Genomic DNA, 8,467 nt, shown 5'->3' on the forward strand with positions numbered 1-8,467 from the left:
GGGAAGAGTTTCAGGATTTTGAAATTTCTGAATCTTTCAGAAAGGAAAGAAAACAAAAAGTGATGTTGACGTTTCCCCAAATCCAAAGCTGAATAAACAGCAAAGAACAAATCTCTCTCCCAGCCCCATGCAGAAACCCGGCTTCTCAAGGGCTGTCAGAGTATTTTGTTTCAGCAAAGTCTGGCCAAATGAGATGCCTGTTTCATTCGACACTATAACATTTTATTTTCTGGAATCGTTTCTTTTCAAAGGTCAGACGGTTTTGAAAAATATTTTCTTTATGGTTTCTCAGCGCTTTTTTTTTTATTATTCTTTTGCATCAAGAGGTTCTTAAAGCCAGACCAAGAGTTGGCCAAATCCTGTTGATTTTCCACAGGTTGTTGGGTGACTATTGAGACAAGGCTTTCCACCTGGAAATAAATTGTCCAGGCATGAGGCTTAGGTCAGAAAGAGACTGAGCATTTCACATTAGGCCAGAGAGCAATTGCCTCCCCCACAAGGAGAGAAAAGAAAAAATCAGAGCTCATTATTCACCCCTGGGATGACCATAAATTGCCAGGATGGTGCAGCAGTTTGCATGGGGTGACGTAGGACAACCAGGTTCAACGTTTCCAGGAGAAATAGAGGAGTATTCCCTCAATATGGCTTTGAAGGGTCTCATCTGATATAAAGCATCTTCTTTTAATCACCCTTGATCAAGAAATCAGGGGTGGAGGAGAACTACTAGGGAAGGGAATGGAGAACCCTTCTTCCAAGGAAGGCCCTAGAAGACCTTGGCTTTCACAGAGAGATAAAAGGCAATGGTCTCATTCTGCTAAAGCAAGGCACAGCCCAAGCACCCAGGGGGTGGAAAAGCAACGTAAAGTTGAAGGACAACGTTGCTCCAAGGATAGGTTTGTATAAATTGGACATTAATAAATTTAGGCTAGAATCTAGCAGGTTCCTTATCAGCCACTTTGCCTTTAATGTATGTGAGAAATGGGAAGGGTGGTGTTCATTTTGCCCGGCGTTAGATGTTCAGAGTAAGGATGTCTGCATCCGAGAGCAGAGCACCCGGGGCTCTGTCTACAGCCCGTCAGGAGAAATGGGCTCCAGTAATTCCCCAGCCTAATGCAGGCGCCTCGCTGGGCGAGGGGTGAGATCCTGGAAACGCCGATCTCTCAAAGTCAACTACAAAGGCAGGGAGACAGAGATGCAGGGACCAAGGGAGGCGAATCCAGACCTGGTATCACGCAGATCTATGGGCAATGCTATGTTCACACAAGGAAATAAATGGGAAGTGGCATAAGCTTTACCAGGTCTGGCTGCACATTGCTGAGACGTCCCCAGGAGACACCCTGGCCCAGGACAAGCATCACTTAGAGATAAAAAGCCAGCAGGACAGGCCAGGTCAGAACCATCCAGTGATGTTGAGCAGAAACAGCAAGGGCTCTATTAGCTTTTTAAGGAGAAAACAGGAAAGGCTTGGAGATGTAAGGACAGGAAAACCTAAGGCATGTGGGGTTTTATTAGCTGAGCAGACCCATAGCATCTTCCTACCCGGAGAACTGGAAAAAATGAAGATGTCTTCAAGACTGGGGAACCTTTCTTCCAACCCCTTCCAGGAGGAGTGGAAAAGGTCCCAAATTCCTTGTGGAGGCTGGCAGGACATCACCCCATGCTGCTTGGTGCCAGGATGATGCATGAACCCTCCACTCCCTTTTCCCAAGGCCATGGTGACCGGCCATCCCCAGAGAAGGGCCACATTGCACACAGGCGGGTGTCACCAAGCCGCTCCATCCTGTGTGGAACGAGTTTAGGGGCCTGATGCAATCCCCAGCCGGGGACCCGTCGGTGGCAGCATTCCTGGGCACGGAGTCACGGGGCGCTCACACAAAGCCATTGGGAGAGGGCACCTGGCGTGGGTGAGCGTGTGTGCGCCGGGGAGCGGAGCAAGAGTGTTTGCAGGAGGCAGGGAAGTGTGTGCATCGCACACCCCCGCGCCAGGGTTCATAACATCCTCCCTCTTAGGAGAAAGGGATCAGCAAGGAACTTGTATGGGACTTTGAGCAACCTGGTCTAGTCAGAGGTGTCCCCGCCTATGGCAGGGGAGTGGAAATAGATGGTCTTTAAGGTCTCTCCCAACCCAAACCATCCAATGGTTCTGTGATTCAGGCTTTGGCTGGCTTGGGGAAAGGGCCAGCTCTGCCCCAGAATCCTTGCGTGATCCCAGATGAGCTGTTCATGCTGCCCAACATGTGCACCTCATCTGGGGAGTGGGACAGGGACAAGGACTTGCTTGCATGCTTCATCAAAGCTCTTTTTGTAGTCAAGAAATGGGAGTTTTCCCATTTCCTATACATTAATTTAACACCAGCCACAAGGATTTTGAAAGAGGCGGTGGCATTTGCTTGGCCCTGATTTCAAACCATCATCACGTGCATGAGAATCTGAATTCAATCCTAAATTCACCCCAGCTCAGGCACAATTCCCACAGGTGTTACTGAAGCTGTAACTCCTGGTTACCACTGCCAAAGAGCTCAATCCAATCCATCAACCCTTTCCTTAATTAAACATAGCTTAATTTCACTAATCAGTTTGGTAATAACAGTACACTTGGTCCATCTGCAAAGGGATGGCAACGTCTCCTGCAGAAGGAAGGTTGAGAGGCTGAGGGACACACAAAATAACTGATGGTGGTGGGTCAGAAGACTCCCCATGAGCTTGCAGAGCCATTGCATGAACTTTCCATCCATGCATTTGCCACCACTTGGTTCTGCACGACCACAGGGTCCCAAAAATTTTTTTAGGGAGTTTGACCCCCCCACCCCAAGGTTTTAAAGAAGTGGCTGCAATTCATCAGGTGCATTTTGAAAAACATGATGGGAGTTGCCAGGACCCAAGCACTTTGGAAAACCTGGTCCCACCTTGAAAAACCAGCTCCCATCTCTTGAAAAGCTGGTCCACACAAAGCAACAATCGCTTCTCCCCTTGCAAAGCGCTCCGTGGCGAAGCAGACTGTCTGGCCCCCCGCGCCTCCCTGCCAGAATTAAGCCTTCAAAGTTGATCTAAAAAAAGGTAATTTCTAGGCTGACAGATAAGGAGCGTGAAAATGCCACAGGGAATGATTGGCATATGCTCCAGTGGAGACACCAGGCAAGGTGAGCTTTAATTACAGGCTGGCCTGGTGGCAGTACCTGTCAGATGACTCACTTCCATCGCATCCCGCGAGGTTTCTCCTCTTCTCTCTCCCCTTGCACCTCTCTCCGCTGGGCTCTTTCATCAGATGCTGGCTCGCTGGCTTCCTTACAAGCCTTGAGGCATTGAGTCACCTGTCATCAGGCAGGAACCTGGCAAAAAGCACCTCATGGTCCACCTGACACCAATGTCATGCAGCCATCCAGCTCCACCAGTGGAAGAGTCCCTGCTGGGGGACAACAGAGGAAACAGAGAGTCATGGAGAGGAAAAAAAATAAGAGAGGAAGGAGCATGCAATCTTTGCCAAACCAATTAGAGGGATTTCTTGCCTGAAATAATTCGATACACAGATTACAAGGGGGCAGAACGTACCTGGGATAGATGGGAAACCTCTGAGAAGCATCCTCACGTCCATGGCATCCTCCTGCTCCTATTTCTGTGTAACCAGTAAAGCACCGCAAACCACTGGGGTTTAATGTTGGTGCAAGATCCAGCAGGATACCTAGTCTTATTGCTACCTTTGCTGCTTCAGGGGTGGCTTTTTCACTCAAACTCTTCTTATTACAGCTATTGCAGTCCAAAGTGGCACTTTGGGAAGGAAGAGAAGGTCCTGTCTATCAACCACATAGAAATAGAAGCAATATATGGTTTGCAACTCTTATTTCAGAAGGAAGACAATCCATTGATGGAGGCAAATACAAGTCTGTATTGAAAGAATAACCCAAAGCAGCATAGGAAATGCAGACTGGAATAAAACGCAACAGGGGAAGATGGTGCCAGATTCACCAAAAATCTCTTTATCAAAGTCACCAACCCCAGGGAAAGGAAACACAGACAAGCTCTTCTGGATGGCAGCGAGCACAGCAATAGTTGCCATATGGCTCTGAGATGGGGATTAGCACAGGAAATCTGCCATGGGTATGGAAGTGCCAAGAGTGAGACAATGATGAGTGGTGGGGAAAGAGTAGTCTCAGGTGGAAGAGGATTTGCTAATGGTCTTCAGAAGCTTGAGAGAAATCGTCTCCGAGATCATCATTAAATGTACTGGGAGGGATAAAGATGCAATTTGCTGATGGCACCATGATGTGCCCTGGAAAGAGCTCGCTGCTGCCATCAGAAGTGGTAGGTCAGACCAGGACGGGTAGAAAGGACGACCATGGAGACCTGATTGCACCAGACCAGGGAGGAACAGTGGAGTTTTCCAACAGGAACAAAATAAAAGCTGGAAGAGGATGTGTTACAAGGCAGGTCAAAGCTTCAAAGAGTGAACATACTCAAAGAAGGAATTATTTAACATAATGAGAAGAGGTAGGAGGTCAAGCCAAGGGATGGTGCAAGTCAGAGGCTTCTCTGCTGTGAAAGTTTCTGAAAAGAAATGGAGAAATTCTCCATTGCCCAAAAGACTCATTGGAGACTGAAAAGGATGCAAAAGGCTGTTGAGGAAAGAATGGCCCGAATGTAGGATAGAAAGATCTTTTTTTTTTTCTTTCAACACACTTTCTCATTTTTCTATTTATTCCACATCACACAATACTTTTAAAAAATCAGTTTAAATTAAACATTTCAAGTTTATTCAATAAAGGCCACTTTCATGGAACCAAACAATTCTCTTTTCTGCACTTTTGTTTCACAAAAAAAATATTTTAGATCTTTGCTTTTCTTTTATCTAGGAATATTATTTAGACAGCAAATCCATTTCCCACTGAGGTCCCCTCCAAGACCGTGTCAGTTGTCCTAGATGATACACACACTCCAAGAGAGTTTTCCACCTTCAGAAAAGAAAAGGATTTTATCCATTTAATTTTTTTTTTGTAAGAGCAGTTGTAGGTGGGTCTGGTCCAGCACAGTGATAACTGGGAATACAATGACTTCCAGTCCAGCCAGTGTCCCAAATCAAGACAAGAGATTTTTCTACTGTTTTTTTTTTTTCAACTGTTCTAGCTCAGAACAGGTTTTTTCTTGTCAGGTTGAACCATGGTCCTGTTGAATCTGGTGGGATTTTTGCCATGGACCTCAACAGCACTAGTTGGGCCAGTTATTTCTCTTTTGGTTTTCCCCTTTTCTTCTGAAGGGTCAAGAGTCAATGGGAAACAGATCCCCCTGGCACATGTTTCCCACTCTCAAAGAGGTACACGTGGTCCTGATCCTTTTGAGGAGTTCATTTAGTCTCCTCCGATCCTCCCAGTGAAGGAATGTGAAATTCCTTCGAGTCTGACCCTCCTTCACATGCTCCTGTTGCCATCCTCAACCTCCCTTTTCCATCCCTGCTTCCCTGTCCTGTCCCAGGATTGGAACTAAAAGGTAGCTCAGCTCCAACTCATGTCCTCAAGGCGACCAGATCTTCTGGAGAGCTCAGTTTTCATGTGGATCCCAGCACTTCAGAAGAAGCTGGTGTTCCTTCTCCAGAGCTGGGTTTGCAGGCTCCAAAGGGGGACTCAAACCCTGGAAAGCGTCTCCTTGGTTTTGAGTCCTAACTATTAGCACTGGCAATTGCCCCTTAATGCATCTCTTACACCGCCCCGGTGAAAACTGGTTTGTGTGATGCTTTTAGATGCCTTGCTATGGAAAAAAAAACAGCTGTGCAAGCCCATGCACTGGAAAACCTGCAGTTTATTAAATGCTTAATAATCCCCGTCCTACTAGAGCTGACAGCAAAACATCTACTGGCTCTAGTAGAAGAACCAAGGCCAAAGCATTGGATCTAAATTGAGATTAATTAATGTCTCCCCAGTGGTAGCCTTGTCCAAGGCTAGGGAGACCCTGTGTGGAGACATGGGGCAGCACAAGCTCTGCAAGTCCACGTGGGAGGAGGAGAACCACAAGACTCACCTGGGCTCAACAGCCTGGTGGAGGACACCCTGTGCGTTCAGCACAGTTGAGCCAAGCTGGCTGCAATCTTTGGTTCAAAACTTAAAAAAAGGAGAAAAAAGAAATCATTAAAATTATTTTGGTTGAAATTTCTGCTTAAAACACAATGTAAAACAAGAATTCCAATCACTCAACTTTGAATCTCTTTTTTTTTTTCAATTTTATCATTAAAATGGTAGCAAAGATGGGAAACAGAGGAGAGCAGGAACAGCAGACAGACATCGGCTACCAGTAACAAAATATTCAACTTCAATTTAAAAGAAAATTGGGAAGCTACATTTTGTATATATATTTTAAACAAATAAAATACAGTTTTCGTGGAAAACAGTCATTTTCAATAGGCACAGCTAGGTTTGGATGCAAGGAACATATCAAAGACGGGCAACAAAGAAAAGATTATTAAACCAATTCTTTCTCCTCTCCACTCCAAAGACTAACTTTTTTTCTGGGGGAGGGGGAAGCAGGAGATTCTCACATAAAATTAAGATTCCCACGATGCCCAGAACAAGAGGACTTTCAGCAAAGACACCAGACACTGCCAGGATCTCAGCAGCCCAGCGAGAGGCAAAACCACAGAGAATTAGAACAAACTTTGGTGTCGTTTATCGTTGCAGCCCTGGAGCAACTACTACGGGATCCCCTGGAAGGCAAATGCTTTAAAGGCAATACTTTTCAAAGGCGTTAGGCTTTGGTGCTGTCTCCTGCCTGTCCCTTCAGAAGCTGCATAAACGATTAAACCAGATTCCTGGAAAGGTGAGTCAGGCTCACAGGACTGAAGATGAATGTTATGGGGGAAGCACAATCTTTTTTTATTTTTTTTTTCTCTTTTTGTCCCTCCTTGCCAATGAGCTCCTGTGTTTGGCCGATGAAGAGCACAACGCGAGGGAAGGAGAAGCCGGCAGCAGAGGCAGGCGATGGGTCAGTGCTCTGGCATCTCCTCACAGATTGCATTTAGGAATGTTTTAGGCCAACACGGTGACACAGATCTCCAAGTACCTGACCTATTTCCCCTTGGGCCCATCGTCAGAATGGCCTTAAGGACCAACGAAGGTGTTTAACCTGAATAGCTTCAGCAATACCCATGAAACACCTGATCTTAAGTGGGTCGCATCTTCAGCGGAAACATGGAATGGGTCCCTATCAGGACCTTCCACCCAGTTGCCCCAATGCCAACACAAAGTGGGATTTATTTGCCATTGCAATAAACAAAACCTACCTGAGAAACCAAGGGACAGCCAAAGAAGTCACCTCACACCCAGCAAAGCTCCTGTCCTGCACAAGGGGAAGGCAGCAATTCCTCAAACCAGTCCAACGCTTGGCTGTGTTCCCAGGAGGGGACCCAAAGCTCAAACCTAATTTGTTGAGATGGGAGAGCAAGACAAAAAAAGAGGGAAAGCAGGCAAGGGGAAAAAGTGAAAAACGTGGTATTTTGCCTCCACCCATGCTGCTGACGTGGTAATCCCCTGCTGCAACCAGCACAGCGACTCAAGGGCCTTTGAAGTCCACCGGTCCTCAGCAGCCAAAGTGGCAACTTTGCTCCACTCCCCTTCCCCTCACAAAGAGATTTGGTTGAATACAACCAGAATCAAAAATAAGCTAAAGGGACAGAGTTTTCATGCCTGATCGCTGCTTGTAGCGTCTTTAGAAGCTATGATTTTCCTCTGCAACCACCAGGAGTAGGAGCTTTTTAACAAAAGCTGAGATTTTGATGTGTTTACCCAATTCCAAGAACTAGGACTTTTTTTTTTTCCTTTTAAAAAAGAAAAAGAAACCAAACCCAAGTACAACGCAGAACAAATGTGATGAGACAGAGCTAAAATCATGAAAGTTCGCAAGGCTGGTGTTGAAAGAGGAGCCCTTTGTATGTTAATGATCTTTCCCCTTCTGTGCCCAACCGCTAAAGGGCGATTCAAGCGCTCCCTGCGCTGAGAAGATGGGAAATTAAACATGTCCAAGGACAGCCACGTTCTGGCACGTTGTTAAAACCTGCCCCACCCCAGGAGGCCACCACGAGGGAACTGTGCTGCTCCAAGCCTCCTTCCACTCCCCAGTCCCCAAGAAGGAGAGGAAACAGCTATTTTGCAGCTATTTCTAGATGCCCATGACCTGAGAAGGGCTCCGAGATGCTTAGGGATGGAAGGGCTTGGGTTGCACACAGGTTGGGTGCAGTAAGAAGGACCCCAAAGCAGTGTTACACATGGAGACTGAAGTTGTGGTGCTGTAGTCACTTGTCCTGCATATCTCCTGCCTTCCACTGATAAGAAAGGAGGCTATAGACACACATCGACCCCATCCTGGTAAGTCCTCATGATTCAGAGTTGGTTTTGCTCCACTTTGCTGTTCAAAAGCATCAGGGCAGCAAAGCCCAGAGCATTTTGCTCCTGGTTTAAAAAAACCCACCCAAAACCAAGGCGATGTATTT

This window comes from Calidris pugnax, unplaced genomic scaffold (assembly GCF_001431845.1).
Source record: "Calidris pugnax isolate Ruff unplaced genomic scaffold, ASM143184v1 scaffold335, whole genome shotgun sequence".
Lineage (NCBI taxonomy): Eukaryota > Metazoa > Chordata > Aves > Charadriiformes > Scolopacidae > Calidris > Calidris pugnax.